The sequence below is a fragment of the Chiloscyllium plagiosum genome, unplaced genomic scaffold (assembly GCF_037043375.1).
Source record: "Chiloscyllium plagiosum isolate Xiang-an unplaced genomic scaffold, Cpla_swu_hap1 HiC_scaffold_50, whole genome shotgun sequence".
Taxonomy (NCBI): domain Eukaryota; kingdom Metazoa; phylum Chordata; class Chondrichthyes; order Orectolobiformes; family Hemiscylliidae; genus Chiloscyllium; species Chiloscyllium plagiosum.
The window spans coordinates 55,880,009-55,902,430 of record NW_028270188.1 but is presented as its reverse complement, the minus strand read 5'-3'; the positions used below and the strand labels follow the sequence as shown (position 1 = coordinate 55,902,430).

The following is a 22,422-nucleotide window of genomic DNA, read 5'->3' as shown; positions in this document are numbered from 1 at the left end:
ACACTGACTGGTGTCTCTCAGTCCCCTCTCTCTCTCTCAGGGAGATATCTGTACACTGACTGGTGTCTCTCAGTCCCCTCTCTCAGGGAGATATCGGTACACTGACTGGTGTCTCTCAGTCCCCCCACCTCTCTCTCAGGGAGATATCTGTACACTGACTGGTGTCTCTCAGTCCCCTCTCTCTCTCTCTCAGGGAGATATCGGTACACTGACTGGTGTCTCTCAGACCCCTCTCTCTCTCACAGGGAGATATCTGTACACTGACTGGTGTCTCTCAGACCCCGCTCTCTCAGGGAGATATCTGTACACTGACTGGTGTCTCTCAGTCCCCTCTCTCTCTCTCAGTGAGATATCTGTACACTGACTGGTATCTCTCAGTCCCCCCTCTCTCTCTGGGAGATACCTGTACACTGACTGGTGTCTCTCAGTCCCCTCTCTCTCTCAGGGAGATATCTATACACTGACTGGTGTCTCTCAGTCCCCCCTCTCTCTCAGGGCGATATCTGTACACTGACTGGTGTCTCTCAGTCCCGTCTCTCTCTCTCTCAGGGAGATATCTGTACACTGACTGGTGTCTCTCAGTCACCTCTCTCTCAGGGAGATATCTATACACTAACTGGTGTCTCTCAGTCCCCTTTCTCTGTCTCTGTCTCTCTCTCTCTCTCTGTCAGGGAGATATCTGTACACTGACTGGTGTCTCTCAGTCCCCCTCTCTCTCTCAGGGAGATATCTGTACACTGACTGGTGTCTCTCAGTCCCCTCTCTCTCTCTCAGGGGAGATATCTGTACACTGACTGGTGTCTCTCAGTCCCCTCTCTCCCTCTCTCAGGGAGATATCTACACTGAGTGACATATGCAGTAATTCGGGATGGTGGGATATGGGCAGTAGTTGGGGATGGGGGGGATATGGGCAGTAGTTGGGGATTGTGGGATATGGGCAGTAATTGGGGATGTGGGGTATGTGTCGTAGTTGTGGATGGGGGATATGGGCAGTAGTTGGGGATGGGGGGATATAGGCAGTAGTTGGGGATGGGGGATATGGACAGTAGTTGGGGTTGATGGGATATGGGCAGGAGTTGGGGATTGAGGGATATGGGCTGTAGTTGGAGATGGAGGGATATGGACAGTAGTTGGGGATTGAGGGATATGGGCAGTAGTTTGGGATTGTGGGATATGGGCAGTAGTTGGGGATTGAGGGATATGGGCAGTAGTTGGGGATTGAGGGATATGGGCAGTAGTTTGGGATTGTGGGATATGGGCAGTAGTTGGGGATTGTGTGATATGGGCAGTAGTTGGGGATGGGGGGATATGGGCAGTAGTTGGGGATGGGGGGATATGGACAGTAGTTGGGGATTGTGGGATATGGGCAGTAGTTGGGGATTGTGGGATATGGGCAGTAGTTGGGGATGGGGGGATATGGGCAGTAGTTGGGGATTGTGGGATATGGGCAGTAGTTGGGGATTGTGGGATATGGGCAGTAGTTGGGGATGGGGGAATATGGGCAGTAGTTGGGGATGGGGGATATGGGCAGTAGTTGGGGATGGGGGAATATGGGCAGTAGTTGGGGATGGGGGGATATGGACAGTAGTTGGGGATTGTGGGATATGGGCAGTAGTTGGGGATTGTGGGATATGGGCAGTAGTTGGGGATGGGGGGATATGGGCAGTAGTTGGGGATGGGGGGGTATGGGCAGTAGTTGGGGATGGGGGAATATGGGCAGTAGTTGGGGATTGTGGGATATGGGCTGTAATTGGAGATTTTGGGATATGGGCAGTAGTTGGGGATTGTGGGATATGGGCAGTATTTGGGGATTGTGGGATATGGGTTGTCGTTGGGGATTGTGGGATATGGGTTGTAGTTGGGGATGGAGGGGATATGGGCAGTAGTTGGGGATTGTGGGATATGGGCAGTAGATGGGGATTGAGGGATATGGGCAGTAGTTGGGGATTGTGTGATATGGGCAGTAGTTGGGGATGGGGGATATGGGCAGTAGTTGGGGATTGTGGGATATGTGCAGTAGTTGGGAATGGGGGGCATATGGGCAGTAGTTGGGGATTGTGGGATATGGGCAGTAGTTGGGGATTGTGGGATATCGGCAGGAGTTGGGGATGGGGGGATATGGGCAGTAGTTGGGAATTGTGGAATATGAGCAGTAGTTGGGGATTGTGTGATATGGGCAGTAGTTGGGGATGGGGGATATGGGCAGTAGTTGGGGATGGGGGATATGGGCAGTAATTGGGGATGAGGGTATATGGGCAGTAGTTGGGGATTGTGCGATACGGGCAGTAGTTGGGGATGGGGGATATGGGCAGTAGTTAGGGATTGTGAGATATGGGCAGTAGTTGGGAATGGGGGGCATATGGGCAGTAGTTGGGGATTGTGGGATATGGGCAGTAGTTGGGGATTGTGGGATATGGGCAGGAGTTGGGGATTGTGGGATATGGGCAGTAGTTGGGAATGGGGGGCATATGGGCAGTAGTTGGGGATTGTGGGATATGGTCAGTAGTTGGGGATTGTGGGATATGGGCAGGAGTTGGGGATTGTGAGATATGGGCAGTAGTTGGGGATTGTGGGATATGGGCAGGAGTTGAGGATGGGGTGATATGGGCAGTAGTTGGGGATTGTGGGATATGGGCAATAGTTGGGGATGGGGGGATATGGGCAATAGTTGGGGATTGTGGGATATGGGCAGTAGTTGGGGATCGGGGGATGTGGGCAGTAGTTGGGGATTGTGGGGATATGGGCAGTAGTTGGGGATTGTGGGATATGGGCAGTAGTTGGGAATGGGGGGCATATGGGCAGTAGTTGGGGATTGTGGGATATGGGCAGTAGTTGGGGATTGTGGGATATGGGCAGTAGTTGGGAATGGGGGGCATATGGGCAGTAGTTCGGGATTGTGGGATATGGGCAGTAGTTGGGGATTGTGGGATATGGGCAGGAGTTGGGGATTGTGAGATATGGGCAGTAGTTGGGGATTGTGGGATATGGGCAGGAGTTGAGGATGGGGGATATGGGCAGTAGTTGGGGATTGTGGGATATGGGCAATAGTTGGGGATGGGGGGATATGGGCAATAGTTGGGGATTGTGGGATATGGGCAGTAGTTGGGGATGGGGGGATGTGGGCAGTAGTTGGGGATTGTGGGATATGGGCAGTAGTTGGGGATTGTGGGATATGGACAGTAGTTGGGGATTGAGGGATATGGGCAGTAGTTGGGGATTGTGGGGATATGGGCAGTAGTTGGGGATTGTGGGATATGGGCAGTAGTTGGGGATTGTGGGATATGGGCAGTATTTGGGGATTGTGGGATATGGGTTGTCGTTGGGGATTGTGGGATACGGGCTGTGGTTGGGGATGGGGGATATGGGCAGTAGTTGGGGATTGTGGGATTTGGGCTGTAGTTGGGGATGGGGGATATGGGCAGTAGTTGGGGGTTGTGGGATACAGGCAGTAGTTGGGGACGGTGCGATATTGGCAGTGGGTATAGATGGGGGATATGTGTATAGGTTGTGGAATGTGCAATGTGGTGTGGATGGAGTGATATGCATGAGAATCCCAGATTGTGGACACTATTCCATGTGTGTGTGTGTGTGTGTGTGTGTGTGTCCCAGTGTGTGACTGACCCTGTGTGTGTGTGTGTGTGTATACCCCAGTGTGTGACTGACCCTGTGTGTGTGTGTGTGTACCCCAGTGTGTGACTGACCCTGTGTGTGTGTGTATACCCCAGTGTGTGACTGACCCTGTGTATGTGTGTGTGTCTCCCAGTGTGTGACTAACCCTGTGTGTGTGTGTGTCCGTTCCCCCGTGTGTGACTGACCCTGTGTGTGTGTGTATGTGTGTCGCAGTGTGTGACTGACCCTGTGTGTGTGTGTGTCCCAGTGTGTGTGTGTCCCAGTGTGTGACTGACCCTGTGTGTGTGTGTGTGTCCCAGTGTGTGACTGACCCTGTGTGTGTGTCCCAGTGTGTGACTGACCCTGTGTGTGTGTGTGTGTGTGTCGCAGTGTGTGACTGACCCTGTGTGTGTGTGTGTCCGTTCCCCCGTGTGTGACTGACCCTGTGTGTGTGTGTATGTGTGTCGCAGTGTGTGACTGACCCTGTGTGTGTGTGTGTCCCAGTGTGTGTGTGTCCCAGTGTGTGACTGACCCTGTGTGTGTGTGTGTGTCCCAGTGTGTGACTGACCCTGTGTGTGTGTCCCAGTGTGTGACTGACCCTGTGTGTGTGTGTGTGTGTGTCGCAGTGTGTGACTGACCCTGTGTGTGTGTGTGTCCCAGTGTGTGACTGACCCTGTGTGTGTCCCCCAGTGTGTGACTGACCCTGTGTGTGTGTGTGTCCCAGTGTGTGACTGACCCTGTGTGTGTGTCCCAGTGTGTGACTGACCCTATGTGTGGGTGTCACCCAGTGTGTGACTGACCCGGTGTGTGTGTGTGTGTGTGTGTGTGTGTGTGTATATCCCAGTGTGTGACTGACCCTGTGTGTGTGTGTGTGTATACCCCAGTGTGTGACTGACCCTGTGTGTGTGTGTGTGTGTGTGTCCCAGTGTGTGACTGACCCTGTGTGTGTTAGTACCCCAGTGAATGACTGACCCTGTGTGTGTGTGTCCCAGTGTGTGACTGACCCTGTGTGTGTGTGTGTCTCTGTGTGTGTGTGTCCCAGTGTGTGGCTGACCCTGTGTGTGTACCCCAGTGTGTAACTGACCTTGTGTGTGTGTGTACCCCAGTGTGTGACTGACCCTGTGTGTGTGTGTGTGTCCCAGTGTGTGACTGACCCTGTGTGTGTGTGTGTGTCCCAGTGTGTGACTGACCCTGTGTGTGTGTGTACCCCAGTGTGTGACTGACCCTGTGTGTGTGTGTGTGTGTGTGTGTGTGTCCCAGTGTGTGACTGACCCTGTGTGTGTGTGTTCCAGTGTGTGACTGACCCTGTGTGTGTGTGTACCCCAGTGTATGACTAACCCTGTGTGTGTGTGTGTGTGTGTCCCAGTGTGTGACTGACCCTGTGTGTGTGTGTGTCCCAGTGTGTGACTTACCCTCTGTGTGTGTGTGTGTGTGTCCCAGTGTGTGACTGACCCTGTGTGTGTCCCAGTGTGTGACTGACCCTGTGTGTGTGTGTGTGTGTCCCAGTGTGTGACTGACCCGATGTGTGGGTGTCACCCAGTGTGTGACTGACCCTGTGTGTGTGTGTGTGTGTGTGTGTGTATATCCCAGTGTGTGACTGACCCTGTGTGTGTGTGTGTGTATACTCCAGTGTGTGACTGACCCTGTGTGTGTGTGTGTGTGTGTCCCAGTGTGTGACTGACCCTGTGTGTGTTAGTACCCCAGTGAATGACTGACCCTGTGTGTGTGTGTCCCAGTGGGTGACTGACCCTGTGTGTGTGTCTCTGTGTGTGTGTGTCCCAGTGTGTGGCTGACCCTGTGTGAGTGTACCCCAGTGTGTAACTGACCTTGTGTGTGTGTGTGTGTGTACCCCAGTGTGTGACTGACCCTGTGTGTGTGTGTGTGTCCCAGTGTGTGACTGACCCTGTGTGTGTGTGTACCCCAGTGTATGACTGACCCTGTGTGTGTGTGTGTGTGTGTCCCAGTGTGTGACTGACCCTGTGTGTGTGTACCCCAGCGTATGACTAACCCTGTGTGTGTGTGTGTGTGTGTGTCCCAGTGTGTGACTGACCCTGTGTGTGTGTGTACCCCAGTGTATGACTGACCCTGTGTGTGTGTGTGTGTGTGTGTCCCAGTGTGTGACTGACCCTGTGTGTGTGTCCCAGTGTGTGACTGACCCTGTGTGTGTGTGTGTCCCAGTGTGTGACTGACCCTGTGTGTGTGTGTACCCCAGTGTATGACTAACCCTGTGTGTGTGTGTGTGTCCCAGTGTGTGACTGACCCTGTGTGTGTGTGGTTGTCCCAGTGTGTGACTGACCCTGTGTGTGTGTGTGTGTGTGTGTGTGTGTGTCCCAGTGTGTGACTGACCCTGTGTGTGTGTGTGTCTCAGTGTGTAACTGACCTGTGTGTGTGTGTGTGTGTCCCAGTGTGTGACTGACCCTGTGTGTGTGGGTGTCCCAGTGTGTGACTGACCCTGTGTGTGTGTGTGTGTCCCAGTGTGTAACTGACCTGTGTGTGTGTGTGTGTGTGTCCCAGTGTGTGACTGACCCTGTGTGTGTTAGTACCCCAGTGTATGACTGACCCTGTGTGTGTGTGTCCCAGTGTATGACTGACCCTGTGTGTGTGTCCCAGTGTGTGACTGACCCTGTGTGTGTGTCCCAGTGTATGACTGACCCTGTGTGTGTGTGTGTCCCAGTGTGTGACTGACCTGTGTGTGTGTGTGTGTGTGTGTCCCAGTGTATGACTGACCCTGTGTGTGTGTCCCAGTGTATGACTGACCCTGTGTGTGTGTGTGTCCCAGTGTATGACTGACCCTGTGTGTGTGTCCCAGTGTATGACTGACCCTGTGTGTGTGTGTGTGTGTCCCAGTGTATGACTGACCCTGTGTGTGTGTGTGTCCCAGTGTATGACTGACCCTGTGTGTGTGTGTGTCCCAGTGTATGACTGACCCTGTGTGTGAGTGTACCCCAGTGTGTAACTGACCGTGTGTGTGTACCCCAGTGTGTGACTGACCCTGTGTGTGTGTGTGTGTGTCCCAGTGTGTGGCTGACCCTGTGTGTGAGTGTACCCCAGTGTGTAACTGACCGTGTGTGTGTACCCCAGTGTGTGACTGACCCTGTGTGTGTGTGTGTGTGTCCCAGTGTGTGACTGACCCTGTGTGTGTGTGTACCCCAGTGTATGACTGACGCTGTGTGTATGTGTGTGTGTCCTAGTGTGTGACTGACCCTGTGTGTGTGTACCCCAGTGTATGACTAACCCTGTGTGTGTGTGAGTGTTTGTGTCCCAGTGTGTGACTGACCCTGTGTGTGTGTGGGTGTCCCAGTGTGTGACAGACCCTGTGTGTGTGTGCGTGTGTGTGTCCCAGTGTGTGACTGACCCTGTGTGTGTGTGTGTCCCAGTGTGTGACTGACCCTGTGTGTGTGTCCCAGTGTATGACTGACCCTGTGTGTGTGTGGGTGTGTGTCCCAGTGTGTGACTGACCCTGTGTGTGTGTGTGTCCTAGTGTGTGACTGACCCTGTGTGTGTGTACCCCAGTGTATGACTAACCCTGTGTGTGTGTGAGTGTTTGTGTCCCAGTGTGTGACTGACCCTGTGTGTGTGTGGGTGTCCCAGTGTGTGACAGACCCTGTGTGTGTGTGCGTGTGTGTGTCCCAGTGTGTGACTGACCCTGTGTGTGTGTGTGTCCCAGTGTGTGACTGACCCTGTGTGTGTGTCCCAGTGTATGACTGACCCTGTGTGTGTGTGGGTGTGTGTCCCAGTGTGTGACTGACCCTGTGTGTGTACCCCAGTGACTGACTCTGTATGTGTGTGTCCCAGTGTGTGACTGACCCTGTGTGTGTGTGTGGGTCCCAGTGTGTGACTGACTCTGTGTGTGTGTCCCAGTGTGTGACTGACTCTGTGTGTGTGTGTGGGTCCCAGTGTGTGACTGACTCTGTGTGTGTGTCCCTGTGTGTGTGTGTGTGTGTGTGTGTCAGTGTGTGACTGACCCTGTGTGTGTGTGTGTCCCAGTGTGTGACTGACCCTGTGTGTGTGTGTGTCCCAGTGTGTGCCTGACCCTGTGTGTGTGTGTGTGTGTGTCCCAGTGTGTGACTGACCCTGTGTGTGTGTGTGTCCCAGTGTGTGACTGACCCTGTGTGTGTGTGTACCCCAGTGTATGACTAACCCTGTGTGTGTGTGTGTGTCCCAGTGTGTGACTGACCCTGTGTGTGTGTGGTTGTCCCAGTGTGTGACTGACCCTGTGTGTGTGTGTGTGTGTGTGTGTGTGTGTCCCAGTGTGTGACTGACCCTGTGTGTGTGTGGTTGTCCCAGTGTGTGACTGACCCTGTGTGTGTGTGTCCCAGTGTGTGACTGACCCTGTGTGTGTGTGTGTCCCAGTGTGTGACTGACCCTGTGTGTGTGTGGGTGTCCCAGTGTGTGACTGACCCTGTGTGTGTGTGTGTGTCCCAGTGTGTAACTAACCTGTGTGTGTGTGTGTGTGTCCCAGTGTGTGACTGACCCTGTGTGTGTGTGTGTCCCAGTGTGTGACTGACCCTGTGTGTGTGTGGGTGTCCCAGTGTGTGACTGACCTGTGTGTGTGTGTGTGTGTGTGTGTCCCAGTGTGTGACTGACCCTGTGTGTGTTAGTACCCCAGTGTATGACTGACCCTGTGTGTGTGTGTCCCAGTGTGTGTGACTGACCCTGTGTGTGTTAGTACCCCAGTGTATGACTGACCCTGTGTGTGTGTGTCCCAGTGTGTGACTGACCCTGTGTGTGTGTGTGTCCCAGTGTGTGACTGACTCTGTGTGTGTGTGTGGCTGACCCTGTGTGTGAGTGTACCCCAGTGTGTAACTGACCTTGTGTGTGTGTGTTTGTGTCCCAGTGTGTGACTGACCCTGTGTGTGTGTGTACCCCAGTGTATGACTGACCCTGTGTGTATGTGTGTGTGTCCCAGTGTGTGACTGACCCTGTGTGTGTGTACCCCAGTGTATGACTAACCCTGTGTGTGTGTGTGTGTGTGTGTGTGATTGTTTGTGTCCCAGTGTGTGACTGACCATGTGTGTGTGTGGGTGTCCCAGTGTGTGACAGACCCTGTGTGTGTGTGCGTGTGTGTGTCCCAGTGTGTGACTGACCCTGTGTGTGTACCCCAGTGACTGACTCTGTATGTGTGTGTCCCAGTGTGTGACTGACCCTGTGTGTGTGTGTGTCCCAGTGTGTGACTGACTCTGTGTGTGTGTGTGTGGGTCCCAGTGTGTGACTGACTCTGTGTGTGTGTGTGTGTCCCAGTGTGTGACTGACCCTGTGTGTGTGTGTCCCAGTGTGTGACTGACTCTGTGTGTGTGTGTGTGGGTCCCAGTGTGTGACTGACTCTGTGTGTGTGTGTGTGTCCCAGTGTGTGACTGACCCTGTGTGAGTGTACCCCAGTGTGTAACTGACCTTGTGTGTGTGTGTGTGTGTACCCCAGTATGTGACTGACCCTGTGTGTGTGTGTGTCCCAGTGTGTGACTGACCCTGTGTGTGTGTGTACCCCAGTGTATGACTGACCCTGTGTGTGTGTGTGTCCCAGTGTGTTACTGACCCTGTGTGTGTGTGTGTCTCAGTGTGTGACTGACCCTGTGTGTGTGTCCCAGTGTGTGACTGACCCTGTGTGTGTGTGTGTCCCAGTGTGTGACTGACTCTGTGTGTGTGTGTGGGTCCCAGTGTGTGACTGAGTCTGTGTGTGTGTCCCAGTGTGTGACTGACCCTGTGTGTGTGTGGTTGTCCCAGTGTGTGACTGACCCTGTGTGTGTGTATGTGTGTCCCAGTGTATGACTGACCCTGTGTGTGTGTGGGTGTCCCAGTGTGTGACTGACCCTGTGTGTGTGTGTGTCCCAGTGTGTGACTGACCCTGTGTGTGTGTGTGTGTCCCAGTGTGTGACTGACCCTGTGTGTGTTAGTACCCCAGTGTATGACTGACCCTGTGTGTGTGTGTCCCAGTGTGTGACTGACCCTGTGTGTGTGTGTGTGTCCCAGTGTGTGACTGACCCTGTGTGTGTGTCCCAGTGTGTGACTGACCCTGTGTGTGTGTGTGTGGGTCCCAGTGTGTGACTGACTCTGTGTGTGTGTCCCAGTGTGTGACTGACTCTGTGTGTGTGTGTCCCAGTGTGTGACTGACCCTGTGTGTGTGTCCCAGTGTGTGACTGACCCTGTGTGTGTGTGTGTCCCAGTGTGTGACTGACCCTGTGTGTGTGTCCCAGTGTGTGACTGACCCTGTGTGTGTGTGTGTCCCAGTGTGTGACTGACTCTGTGTGTGTGTGTGGGTCCCAGTGTGTGACTGAGTCTGTGTGTGTGTCCCAGTGTGTGACTGACTCTTAATGTGTGTGTCCCAGTGTGTGACTGACCCTGTGTGTGTGTCCCAGTGTGTGACTGACCCTGTGTGTGTGTGTCCCAGTGTGTGACTGACCCTGTTTGTGTGTCCCAGTGTGTGATTGACCCTGTGTGTGTGTGTGTCCCAGTGTGTGACTGACCCTGTGTGTGTGTCCCAGTGTGTGACTGACCCTGTGTGTGTGTGTGTGTCCCAGTGTGTGACTGACTCTGTGTGTGTGTGTGTCCCAGTGTGTGACTGACCCTGTGTGTGAGTGTGTCCCAGTGTGTGACTGACCCTGTGTGTGAGTGTCCCAGTGTGTGACTGACCCTGTGTGTGTGTGTGGGTCCCAGTGTGTGACTGACTCTTTGTGTGTGTCCCAGTGTGTGACTGACCCTGTGTGTGTGTGTGTGTGTGTGTCCCAGTGTGTGACTGACCCTGTGTGTGTTAGTACCCCAGTGTATGACTGACCCTGTGTGTATGTGTCCCAGTGTGTGACTGACCCTGTGTGTGTTAGTACCCCAGTGTATGACTGACCCTGTGTGTGTGTGTGTCCCAGTGTATGACTGACCCTGTATGTGTGTGTGTCCCAGTGTGTGACTGACTCTGTGTGTGTGTGTGTGGCTGACCCTGTGTGTGAGTGTACCCCAGTGTGTAACTGACCGTGTGTGTGTACCCCAGTGTGTGACTGACCCTGTGTGTGTGTGTGTGTGTCCCAGTGTGTGACTGACCCTGTGTGTGTGTGTACCCCAGTGTATGACTGACGCTGTGTGTATGTGTGTGTGTCCTAGTGTGTGACTGACCCTGTGTGTGTGTACCCCAGTGTATGACTAACCCTGTGTGTGTGTGAGTGTTTGTGTCCCAGTGTGTGACTGACCCTGTGTGTGTGTGGGTGTCCCAGTGTGTGACAGACCCTGTGTGTGTGTGCGTGTGTGTGTCCCAGTGTGTGACTGACCCTGTGTGTGTGTGTGTCCCAGTGTGTGACTGACCCTGTGTGTGTGTCCCAGTGTATGACTGACCCTGTGTGTGTACCCCAGTGTATGACTCACCCTGTGTGTGTACCCCAGTGACTGACTCTGTATGTGTGTGTCCCAGTGTGTGACTGACCCTGTGTGTGTGTGTGTGTCCCAGTGTGTGACTGACTCTGTGTGTGTGTGTGGGTCCCAGTGTGTGACTGACTCTGTGTGTGTGTCCCAGTGTGTGTGTGTACCCCAGTGTGTGACTGACCCTGTGTGTGTGTGTGTCCCAGTGTGTGACTGACCCTGTGTGTGTGTGTGTCCCAGTGTGTGCCTGACCCTGTGTGTGTGTGTACCCCAGTGTATGACTGACCCTGTGTGTGTGTGTGTGTGTGTGTCCCAGTGTGTGACTGACCCTGTGTGTGTGTGTGTCCCAGTGTGTGACTGACCCTGTGTGTGTGTGTACCCCAGTGTATGACTAACCCTGTGTGTGTGTGTGTGTCCCAGTGTGTGACTGACCCTGTGTGTGTGTGGTTGTCCCAGTGTGTGACTGACCCTGTGTGTGTGTGTGTGTGTGTGTGTGTCCCAGTGTGTGACTGACCCTGTGTGTGTGTGGTTGTCCCAGTGTGTGACTGACCCTGTGTGTGTGTGTGTGTGTGTGTCCCAGTGTGTAACTGACCTGTGTGTGTGTGTGTGTCCCAGTGTGTGACTGACCCTGTGTGTGTGTGGGTGTCCCAGTGTGTGACTGACCCTGTGTGTGTGTGTGTGTCCCAGTGTGTAACTAACCTGTGTGTGTGTGTGTGTGTGTGTCCCAGTGTGTGACTGACCCTGTGTGTGTGTGTGTCCCAGTGTGTGACTGACCCTGTGTGTGTGTGGGTGTCCCAGTGTGTGACTGACCCTGTGTGTGTGTGTGTGTCCCAGTGTGTAACTAACCTGTGTGTGTGTGTGTGTGTGTGTCCCAGTGTGTGACTGACCCTGTGTGTGTGTGTGTGTCCCAGTGTGTAACTAACCTGTGTGTGTGTGTGTGTGTGTGTCCCAGTGTGTGACTGACCCTGTGTGTGTGTCCCAGTGTGTGACTGACCCTGTGTGTGTTAGTACCCCAGTGTATGACTGACCCTGTGTGTGTGTGTCCCAGTGTGTGTGACTGACCCTGTGTGTGTTAGTACCCCAGTGTATGACTGACCCTGTGTGTGTGTGCGTGTGTGTGTCCCAGTGTGTGACTGACCCTGTGTGTGTACCCCAGTGACTGACTCTGTATGTGTGTGTCCCAGTGTGTGACTGACCCTGTGTGTGTGTGTGTGTCCCAGTGTGTGACTGACTCTGTGTGTGTGTGTGGGTCCCAGTGTGTGACTGACTCTGTGTGTGTGTCCCAGTGTGTGTGTGTACCCCAGTGTGTGACTGACCCTGTGTGTGTGTGTGTCCCAGTGTGTGACTGACCCTGTGTGTGTGTGTGTCCCAGTGTGTGCCTGACCCTGTGTGTGTGTGTACCCCAGTGTATGACTGACCCTGTGTGTGTGTGTGTGTGTGTGTCCCAGTGTGTGACTGACCCTGTGTGTGTGTGTGTCCCAGTGTGTGACTGACCCTGTGTGTGTGTGTACCCCAGTGTATGACTAACCCTGTGTGTGTGTGTGTGTCCCAGTGTGTGACTGACCCTGTGTGTGTGTGGTTGTCCCAGTGTGTGACTGACCCTGTGTGTGTGTGTGGGTGTGTGTGTGTCCCAGTGTGTGACTGACCCTGTGTGTGTGTGGTTGTCCCAGTGTGTGACTGACCCTGTGTGTGTGTGTGTGTGTGTGTCCCAGTGTGTAACTGACCTGTGTGTGTGTGTGTGTCCCAGTGTGTGACTGACCCTGTGTGTGTGTGGGTGTCCCAGTGTGTGACTGACCCTGTGTGTGTGTGTGTGTCCCAGTGTGTAACTAACCTGTGTGTGTGTGTGTGTGTGTGTCCCAGTGTGTGACTGACCCTGTGTGTGTGTGTGTCCCAGTGTGTGACTGACCCTGTGTGTGTGTGGGTGTCCCAGTGTGTGACTGACCCTGTGTGTGTGTGTGTGTCCCAGTGTGTAACTAACCTGTGTGTGTGTGTGTGTGTGTGTCCCAGTGTGTGACTGACCCTGTGTGTGTGTGTGTGTCCCAGTGTGTAACTAACCTGTGTGTGTGTGTGTGTGTGTGTCCCAGTGTGTGACTGACCCTGTGTGTGTGTCCCAGTGTGTGACTGACCCTGTGTGTGTTAGTACCCCAGTGTATGACTGACCCTGTGTGTGTGTGTCCCAGTGTGTGTGACTGACCCTGTGTGTGTTAGTACCCCAGTGTATGACTGACCCTGTGTGTGTGTGTCCCAGTGTGTGACTGACCCTGTGTGTGTGTGTGTCCCAGTTTGTGACTGACTCTGTGTGTGTGTGTGGCTGACCCTGTGTGTGAGTGTACCCCAGTGTGTAACTGACCTTGTGTGTGTGTGTTTGTGTCCCAGTGTGTGACTGACCCTGTGTGTGTGTGTTTGTGTCCCAGTGTGTGACTGACCCTGTGTGTGTGTGTACCCCAGTGTATGACTGACCCTGTGTGTATGTGTGTGTGTCCCAGTGTGTGACTGACCCTGTGTGTGTGTACCCCAGTGTATGACTAACCCTGTGTGTGTGTGTGTGTGTGTGTGTGTGTGTGTGTTTGTTTGTGTCCCAGTGTGTGACTGACCCTGTGTGTGTGTGGGTGTCCCAGTGTGTGACAGACCCTGTGTGTGTGTGCGTGTGTGTGTCCCAGTGTGTGACTGACCCTGTGTGTGTACCCCAGTGACTGACTCTGTATGTGTGTGTCCCAGTGTGTGACTGACCCTGTGTGTGTGTGTCCCAGTGTGTGACTGACCCTGTGTGTGTGTCCCAGTGTATGACTGACCCTGTGTCTGTGTGTGTGTCCCAGTGTGTGACTGACTCTGTGTGTGTGTCCCAGTGTGTGACTGACTGTGTGTGTGTGTGTGTCCCAGTGTGTGACTGACCCTGTGTGTGTGTCCCAGTGTGTGACTGACCCTGTGTGAGTGTACCCCAGTGTGTAACTGACCTTGTGTGTGTGTGTGTGTGTACCCCAGTATGTGACTGACCCTGTGTGTGTGTGTGTCCCAGTGTGTGACTGACCCTGTGTGTGTGTGGTTGTCCCAGTGTGTGACTGACCCTGTGTGTGTATGTGTGTCCCAGTGTGTGACTGACCCTGTGTGTGTGTGTGTCCCAGTGTGTGACTGACCCTGTGTGTGTGTGTGTGTGTGTGTGTGTCCCAGTGGGTGACTGACCCTGTGTGTGTTAGTACCCCAGTGTATGACTGACCCTGTGTGTGTGTGTGTGTCCCAGTGTGTAACTGACCTGTGTGTGTGTGTGTGTCCCAGTGTGTGACTGACCCTGTGTGTGTGTGGGTGTCCCAGTGTGTGACTGACCCTGTGTGTGTGTGTGTGTCCCAGTGTGTAACTAACCTGTGTGTGTGTGTGTGTGTCCCAGTGTGTGACTGACCCTGTGTGTGTGTGTGTCCCAGTGTGTGACTGACCCTGTGTGTGTGTGGGTGTCCCAGTGTGTGACTGACCCTGTGTGTGTGTGTGTGTCCCAGTGTGTAACTAACCTGTGTGTGTGTGTGTGTGTGTGTCCCAGTGTGTGACTGACCCTGTGTGTGTGTGTGTGTCCCAGTGTGTAACTAACCTGTGTGTGTGTGTGTGTGTGTGTCCCAGTGTGTGACTGACCCTGTGTGTGTGTCCCAGTGTGTGACTGACCCTGTGTGTGTTAGTACCCCAGTGTATGACTGACCCTGTGTGTGTGTGTCCCAGTGTGTGTGACTGACCCTGTGTGTGTTAGTACCCCAGTGTATGACTGACCCTGTGTGTGTGTGTCCCAGTGTGTGACTGACCCTGTGTGTGTGTGTGTCCCAGTTTGTGACTGACTCTGTGTGTGTGTGTGGCTGACCCTGTGTGTGAGTGTACCCCAGTGTGTAACTGACCTTGTGTGTGTGTGTTTGTGTCCCAGTGTGTGACTGACCCTGTGTGTGTGTGTTTGTGTCCCAGTGTGTGACTGACCCTGTGTGTGTGTGTACCCCAGTGTATGACTGACCCTGTGTGTATGTGTGTGTGTCCCAGTGTGTGACTGACCCTGTGTGTGTGTACCCCAGTGTATGACTAACCCTGTGTGTGTGTGTGTGTGTGTGTGTGTTTGTTTGTGTCCCAGTGTGTGACTGACCCTGTGTGTGTGTGGGTGTCCCAGTGTGTGACAGACCCTGTGTGTGTGTGCGTGTGTGTGTCCCAGTGTGTGACTGACCCTGTGTGTGTACCCCAGTGACTGACTCTGTATGTGTGTGTCCCAGTGTGTGACTGACCCTGTGTGTGTGTGTCCCAGTGTGTGACTGACCCTGTGTGTGTGTCCCAGTGTATGACTGACCCTGTGTCTGTGTGTGTGTCCCAGTGTGTGACTGACTCTGTGTGTGTGTGTGTGGGTCCCAGTGTGTGACTGACTCTGTGTGTGTGTCCCAGTGTGTGACTGACTGTGTGTGTGTGTGTGTCCCAGTGTGTGACTGACCCTGTGTGTGTGTCCCAGTGTGTGACTGACCCTGTGTGAGTGTACCCCAGTGTGTAACTGACCTTGTGTGTGTGTGTGTGTGTACCCCAGTATGTGACTGACCCTGTGTGTGTGTGTGTCCCAGTGTGTGACTGACCCTGTGTGTGTGTGGTTGTCCCAGTGTGTGACTGACCCTGTGTGTGTATGTGTGTCCCAGTGTGTGACTGACCCTGTGTGTGTGTGTGTCCCAGTGTGTGACTGACCCTGTGTGTGTGTGTGTGTGTGTGTGTCCCAGTGGGTGACTGACCCTGTGTGTGTTAGTACCCCAGTGTATGACTGACCCTGTGTGTGTGAGTGTGTCCCAGTGTGTGACTGACCCTGTGTGTGTGTGGGTGTCCCAGTGTGTGACTGACTCTGTGTGTGTGTGTGTGGGTCCCAGTGTGTGACTGACTCTGTGTGTGTGTCCCAGTGTGTGACTGACTGTGTGTGTGTGTGTGTCCCAGTGTGTGACTGACCCTGTGTGTGTGTGTGTGTCCCAGTGTGTGACTGACTCTGTGTGTGTGTGTGTGGGTCCCAGTGTGTGACTGACTCTGTGTGTGTGTCCCAGTGTGTGACTGACTGTGTGTGTGTGTGTGTCCCAGTGTGTGACTGACCCTGTGTGTGTGTCCCAGTGTGTGACTGACCCTGTGTGAGTGTACCCCAGTGTGTAACTGACCTTGTGTGTGTGTGTGTGTGTACCCCAGTATGTGACTGACCCTGTGTGTGTGTGTGTCCCAGTGTGTGACTGACCCTGTGTGTGTGTGTACCCCAGTGTATGACTGACCCTGTGTGTGTGTGTGTCCCAGTGTGTGACTGACCTTGTGTGTGTGTGTGTGTGTACCCCAGTATGTGACTGACCCTGTGTGTGTGTGTGTCCCAGTGTGTGACTGACCCTGTGTGTGTGTACCCCAGTGTATGACTAACCCTGTGTGTGTGTGTGTGTGTGTGTGTACCCCAGTGTATGACTGACCCTGTGTGTGTGTGTGTCCCAGTGTGTGACTGACCCTGTGTGTGTGTGTGTCCCAGTGTGTTACTGACCCTGTGTGTGTGTACCCCAGTGTATGACTAACCCTGTGTGTGTGTGTGTGTGTGTGTGTCCCAGTGTGTGACTGACCCTGTGTGTGTGTGGTTGTCCCAGTGTGTGACTGACCCTGTGTGTGTGTGTGTGTGTCCCAGTGTGTGACTGACCCTGTGTGTGTGTGTGTCCCAGTGTGTGACTGACCCTGTGTGTGTGTGTGTGTGTGTGTGTCCCAGTGTGTGACTGACCCTGTGTGTGTTAGTACCCCAGTGTATGACTGACCCTGTGTGTGTGTGTCCCAGTGTGTGACTGACCCTGTGTGTGTGTGGGTGTCCCAGTGTGTGACTGACACTGTGTGTGTGTGTGTGTGTCCCAGTGTGTGACTGACCCTGTGTGTGTGTGTCCCAGTGTGTGACTGACCCTGTGTGTGTGAGTGTGTCCCAGTGTGTGACTGACCCTGTGTGTGTGTGGGTGTCCCAGTGTGTGACTGACACTGTGTGTGTGTGTGTGTGTCCCAGTGTGTGACTGACCCTGTGTGTGTGTGTCCCAGTGTGTGACTGACCCTGTGTGTGTGTGTGTGGGTCCCAGTGTGTGACTGACTCTGTGTGTGTGTCCCAGTGTGTGACTGACTCTGTGTGTGTGTGTCCCAGTGTGTGACTGACCCTGTGTGTGTGTCCCAGTGTGTGACTGACCCTGTGTGTGTGTGTGTCCCAGTGTGTGACTGACCCTGTGTGTGTGTGGGTGTCCCAGTGTGTGACTGACACTGTGTGTGTGTGTGTGTGTCCCAGTGTGTGACTGACCCTGTGTGTGTGTGTCCCAGTGTGTGACTGACCCTGTGTGTGTGTGTGTGGGTCCCAGTGTGTGACTGACTCTGTGTGTGTGTCCCAGTGTGTGACTGACTCTGTGTGTGTGTGTCCCAGTGTGTGACTGACCCTGTGTGTGTGTCCCAGTGTGTGACTGACCCTGTGTGTGTGTGTGTCCCAGTGTGTGACTGACCCTGTGTGTGTGTCCCAGTGTGTGACTGACCCTGTGTGTGTGTGTGTCCCAGTGTGTGACTGACTCTGTGTGTGTGTGTGGGTCCCAGTGTGTGACTGAGTCTGTGTGTGTGTCCCAGTGTGTGACTGACTCTTAATGTGTGTGTCCCAGTGTGTGACTGACCCTGTGTGTGTGTCCCAGTGTGTGACTGACCCTGTGTGTGTGTGTGTGTCCCAGTGTGTGACTGACCCTGTTTGTGTGTCCCAGTGTGTGATTGACCCTGTGTGTGTGTGTGTCCCAGTGTGTGACTGACCCTGTGTGTGTGTCCCAGTGTGTGACTGACCCTGTGTGTGTGTGTGTGTCCCAGTGTGTGACTGACTCTGTGTGTGTGTGTGTCCCAGTGTGTGACTGACCCTGTGTGTGAGTGTGTCCCAGTGTGTGACTGACCCTGTGTGTGAGTGTGTCCCAGTGTGTGACTGACCCTGTGTGTGAGTGTCCCAGTGTGTGACTGACCCTGTGTGTGTGTGTGGGTCCCAGTGTGTGACTGACTCTTTGTGTGTGTCCCAGTGTGTGACTGACCCTGTGTGTGTGTCCCAGTGTGTGACTGACCCTGTGTGTGTGTGTCCCAGTGTGTGACTGACCCTGTGTGTGTGTGTGTGTGTCCCCCAGTGTGTGACTGACCCTGTGTGTGTGTCCCAGTGTGTGACTGATCCTGTGTGTGTGAGTGTCCCAGTGTGTGACTGACCCAGTGTGTGAGTGTCCCTGTGTGTGACTGACCCTGTGTGTGTGTGTGGGTCCCAGTGTGTGACTGACCCTGTGTGTGTGTATCCCAGTGTGTGACTGACCCTGTGTGTGTGAGTGTCCCAGTGTGTGACTGACCCTGTGTGTGTGTGTGTGTCCCAGTGTGTGACTGACCCTGTGTGTGTGTGTGTCAGTGTGTGACTGACCCTGTGTGTGAGTGTCCCAGTGTGTGACTGACCCTGTGTGTGTGTGTGTGTCAGTGTGTGACTGACCCTGTGTGTGAGTGTCCCAGTGTGTGACTGACCCTGTGTGTGTGTGTGAGTGTGTGACTGACCCTGTGTGTGTGTGTCCCAGTGTGTGACTGACCCTGTGTGTGTGTGTGTCCCAGTGTGTGACTGACCCTGTGTGTGTGTCCCAGTGTGTGACTGACTCTGTGTGTGTGTGTGTCCCAGTGTGTGACTGACCCTGTGTGTGAGTGCCCCAGTGTGTGACTGACCCTGTGTGTGAGTGTGTCCCAGTGTGTGACTGACCCTGTGTGTGAGTGTCCCAGTGTGTGACTGACCCTGTGTGTGAGTGTGTCCCAGTGTGTGACTGACCCTGTGTGTGAGTGTCCCAGTGTGTAACTGACCCTGTGTGTGTGTGTGTGTCGCAGGGTGTGACTGACCCTGTGTGTGTGTGTGTCCCAGTGTGTGACTGACCCTGTGTGTGTGTGTCCCAGTGTGTGACTGACCCTGTGTGTGTGTGTGTGTCCCAGTGTGTGACTGACCCTGTGTGTGTCCCAGTGTGTGACTGACCCTGTGTGTGTGTGTGTGTGTGTCGCAGTGTGTGACTGACCCTGTGTGTGTGTGTGTCCCAGTGTGTGACTGACCCTGTGTGTGTGTCCCCCAGTGTGTGACTGACCCTGTGTGTGTGTGTGTGTCCCAGTGTGTGACTGACCCTGTGTGTGTGTCCCAGTGTGTGACTGACCCTATGTGTGGGTGTCACCCAGTGTGTGACTGACTCTGTGTGTGTGTGTGTCCCAGTGTGTGACTGACCCTGTGTGTGTGTGTCCCAGTGTGTGACTGACCCTGTGTGTGTGTGTGTGTCCCAGTGTGTGACTGACCCTGTGTGTGTCCCAGTGTGTGACTGACCCTGTGTGTGTGTGTGTGTCGCAGTGTGTGACTGACCCTCTCTGTGTGTGTGTCCCAGTGTGTGACTGACCCTGTGTGTGTGTCCCCCAGTGTGTGACTGACCCTGTGTGTGTGTGTGTGTGTCCCAGTGTGTGACTGACCCTGTGTGTGTGTACCAGTGTGTGACTGACCCTATGTGTGGGTGTCACCCAGTGTGTGACTGACCGTGTGTGTGTGTGTGTGTGTGTATATCCCAGTGTGTGACTGACCCTGTGTGTGTGTGTGTGTGTGTATACCCCAGTGAGTGACTGACCCTGTGTGTGTGTGTGTGTGTGTGTGTGTGTGTGTCCCAGTGTGTGACTGACCCTATGTGTGTTAGTACCCCAGTGAATGACTGACCCTGTGTGTGTGTGTCCCAGTGTGTGACTGACCCTGTGTGTGCGTGTGTCTCTGTGTATGTGTGTCCCAGTGTGTGGCTGACCCTGTGTGAGTGTACCCCAGTGTGTAACTGACCTTGTGTGTGTGTGTACCCCAGTGTGTGACTGACCCTGTGTGTGTGTGTGTGTCCCAGTGTGTGACTGACCCTGTGTGTGTGTGTGTGTCCCAGTGTGTGACTGACCCTGTGTGTGTGTGTACCCCAGTGTATGACTGACCCTGTGTGTGTGTGTGTGTGTGTGTGTGTGTATCCCAGTGTGTGACTGACCCTGTGTGTGTGTGTGTCCCAGTGTGTGACTGACCCTGTGTGTGTGTGTACCCCAGTGTATGACTAACCCTGTGTGTGCGTGTGTCTCCCAGTGTGTGACTGACCCTGTGTGTGTGTGTGTCCCAGTGTGTGACTGACCCTGTGTGGGTGTCCCAGTGTGTGACTGACCCTGTATGTGTGTGTGTGTGTCCCAGTGTGTGACTGACCCTATGTGTGGGTGTCACCCAGTGTGTGACTGACCCTGTGTGTGTGTGTGTGTGTGTATATCCCAGTGTGTGACTGACCCTGTGTGTGTGTGTGTGTATACCCCAGTGTGTGACTGACCCTGTGTGTGTGTGTGTGTGTGTGTGTGTGTCCCAGTGTGTGACTGACCCTGTGTGTGTTAGTACCCCAGTGAATGACTGACCCTGTGTGTGTGTGTCCCAGTGTGTGACTGACCCTGTGTGTGTGTGTGTCTCTGTGTGTGTGTGTCCCAGTGTGTGGCTGACCCTGTGTGAGTGTACCCCAGTGTGTAACTGACCTTGTGTGTGTGTGTGTGTACCCCAGTGTGTGACTGACCCTGTGTGTGTGTGTGTCCCAGTGTGTGACTGACCCTGTGTGTGTGTGTGTGTGTGTGTGTACCAGTGTGTGACTGACTCTGTGTGTGTGTGTGGGTCCCAGTGTGCGACTGACTCTGTGTGTGTGTGTGTCCCAGTGTGTGACTGACCCTGTGTGTGTGTCCCAGTGTGTGACTGACCCTGTGTGAGTGTAACCCAGTGTGTAACTGACCTTGTGTGTGTGTGTGTGTGTACCCCAGTGTGTGACTGACCCTGTGTGTGTGTGTGTGTCCCAGTATGTGACTGACCCTGTGTGTGTGTGTACCCCAGTGTATGACTGACCCTGTGTGTGTGTGTGTCCCAGTGTGTGACTGACCCTGTGTGTGTGTACCCCAGTGTATGACTAACCCTGTGTGTGTGTGTGTGTGTGTGTGTGTCCCAGTGTGTGACTGACCCTGTGTGTGTGTGGTTGTCCCAGTGTGTGACTGACCCTGTGTGTGTGTGTGTGTGTCCCAGTGTGTGACTGACCCTGTGTGTGTGTGGGTGTCCCAGTGTGTGACTGACCCTGTGTGTGTGTGTGTCCCAGTGTGTGACTGACCGTGTGTGTGTGTGTGTGTGTGTGTGTGTGTGTGTGTGTCCCAGTGTGTGACTGACCCTGTGTGTGTTAGTACCCCAGTGTATGACTGACCCTGTGTGTGTGTGTCCCAGTGTGTGACTGACCCTGTGTGTGTGTGTGTGTGTGTGTGTGTGTCCCAGTGTGTGACTGACCCTGTGTGTGTGTGTGTCCCCCAGTGTGTGACTGACCCTGTGTGTGTGTGGGTGTCCCAGTGTGTGACTGACACTGTGTGTGTGTGTGTCCCCCAGTGTGTGACTGACCCTGTGTGTGTGTGTACCCCAGCGTATGACTGACCCTGTGTGTGTGTGTCCCAGTGTGTGACTGACCCTGTGTGTGTGTGTGTCTGTGTGTGTGTGTGTCCCAGTGTGTGGCTGACCCTGTGTGAGTGTACCCCAGTGTGTAACTGACCTTGTGTGTGTGTGTGTACCCCAGTGTGTGACTGACCCTGTGTGTGTGTGTGTCCCAGTGTGTGACTGACCCTGTGTGTGTGTGTGTGTGTGTGTGTACCAGTGTGTGACTGACTCTGTGTGTGTGTGTGGGTCCCAGTGTGCGACTGACTCTGTGTGTGTGTGTGTCCCAGTGTGTGACTGACCCTGTGTGTGTGTAACCCAGTGTGTAACTGACCTTGTGTGTGTGTGTGTGTACCCCAGTGTGTGACTGACCCTGTGTGTGTGTGTGTGTCCCAGTGTGTGACTGACCCTGTGTGTGTGTGTACCCCAGTGTGTGACTGACCCTGTGTGTGTGTGGTTGTCCCAGTGTGTGACTGACCCTGTGTGTGTGTGTGTGTGTCCCAGTGTGTGACTGACCCTGTGTGTGTGTGGGTGTCCCAGTGTGTGACTGACCCTGTGTGTGTGTGTGTCCCAGTGTGTGACTGACCCTGTGTGTGTGTGTGTGTGTGTGTCCCAGTGTGTGACTGACCTGTGTGTGTGTGTGTGTGTGTGTCCCAGTGTGTGACTGACCCTGTGTGTGTTAGTACCCCAGTGTATGACTGACCCTGTGTGTGTGTGTCCCAGTGTGTGACTGACCCTGTATGTGTGTGTGTCCCAGTGTGTGACTGACCCTGTGTGTGTTAGTACCCTAGTGTATGACTGACCCTGTGTGTGTGTGTGTGTCCCAGTGTGTGACTGACCCTGTGTGTGTGGGTGTCCCAGTGTGTGACTGACCCTGTGTGTGTGTGTGTCCCAGTGTATGACTGACCCTGTGTGTGTGTGTCCCAGTGTGTGACTGACCCTGTATGTGTGTGTGTGTGTGTGTGTGTCCCAGTGTGTGACTGACCCTGTGTGTGTGTGTGTGTCCCAGTGTGTGACTGACC

General features: G+C 54.1%; 1 protein-coding gene across 1 annotated transcript in view; it reads left to right on the top strand.

Moving 5' to 3' along the window:
* Positions 1-22,422, top strand: part of LOC122545370 (rho guanine nucleotide exchange factor 2-like) — a 164,874-nt gene that overhangs the window by 115,449 nt on the left and 27,003 nt on the right. The window lies entirely within an intron of this gene.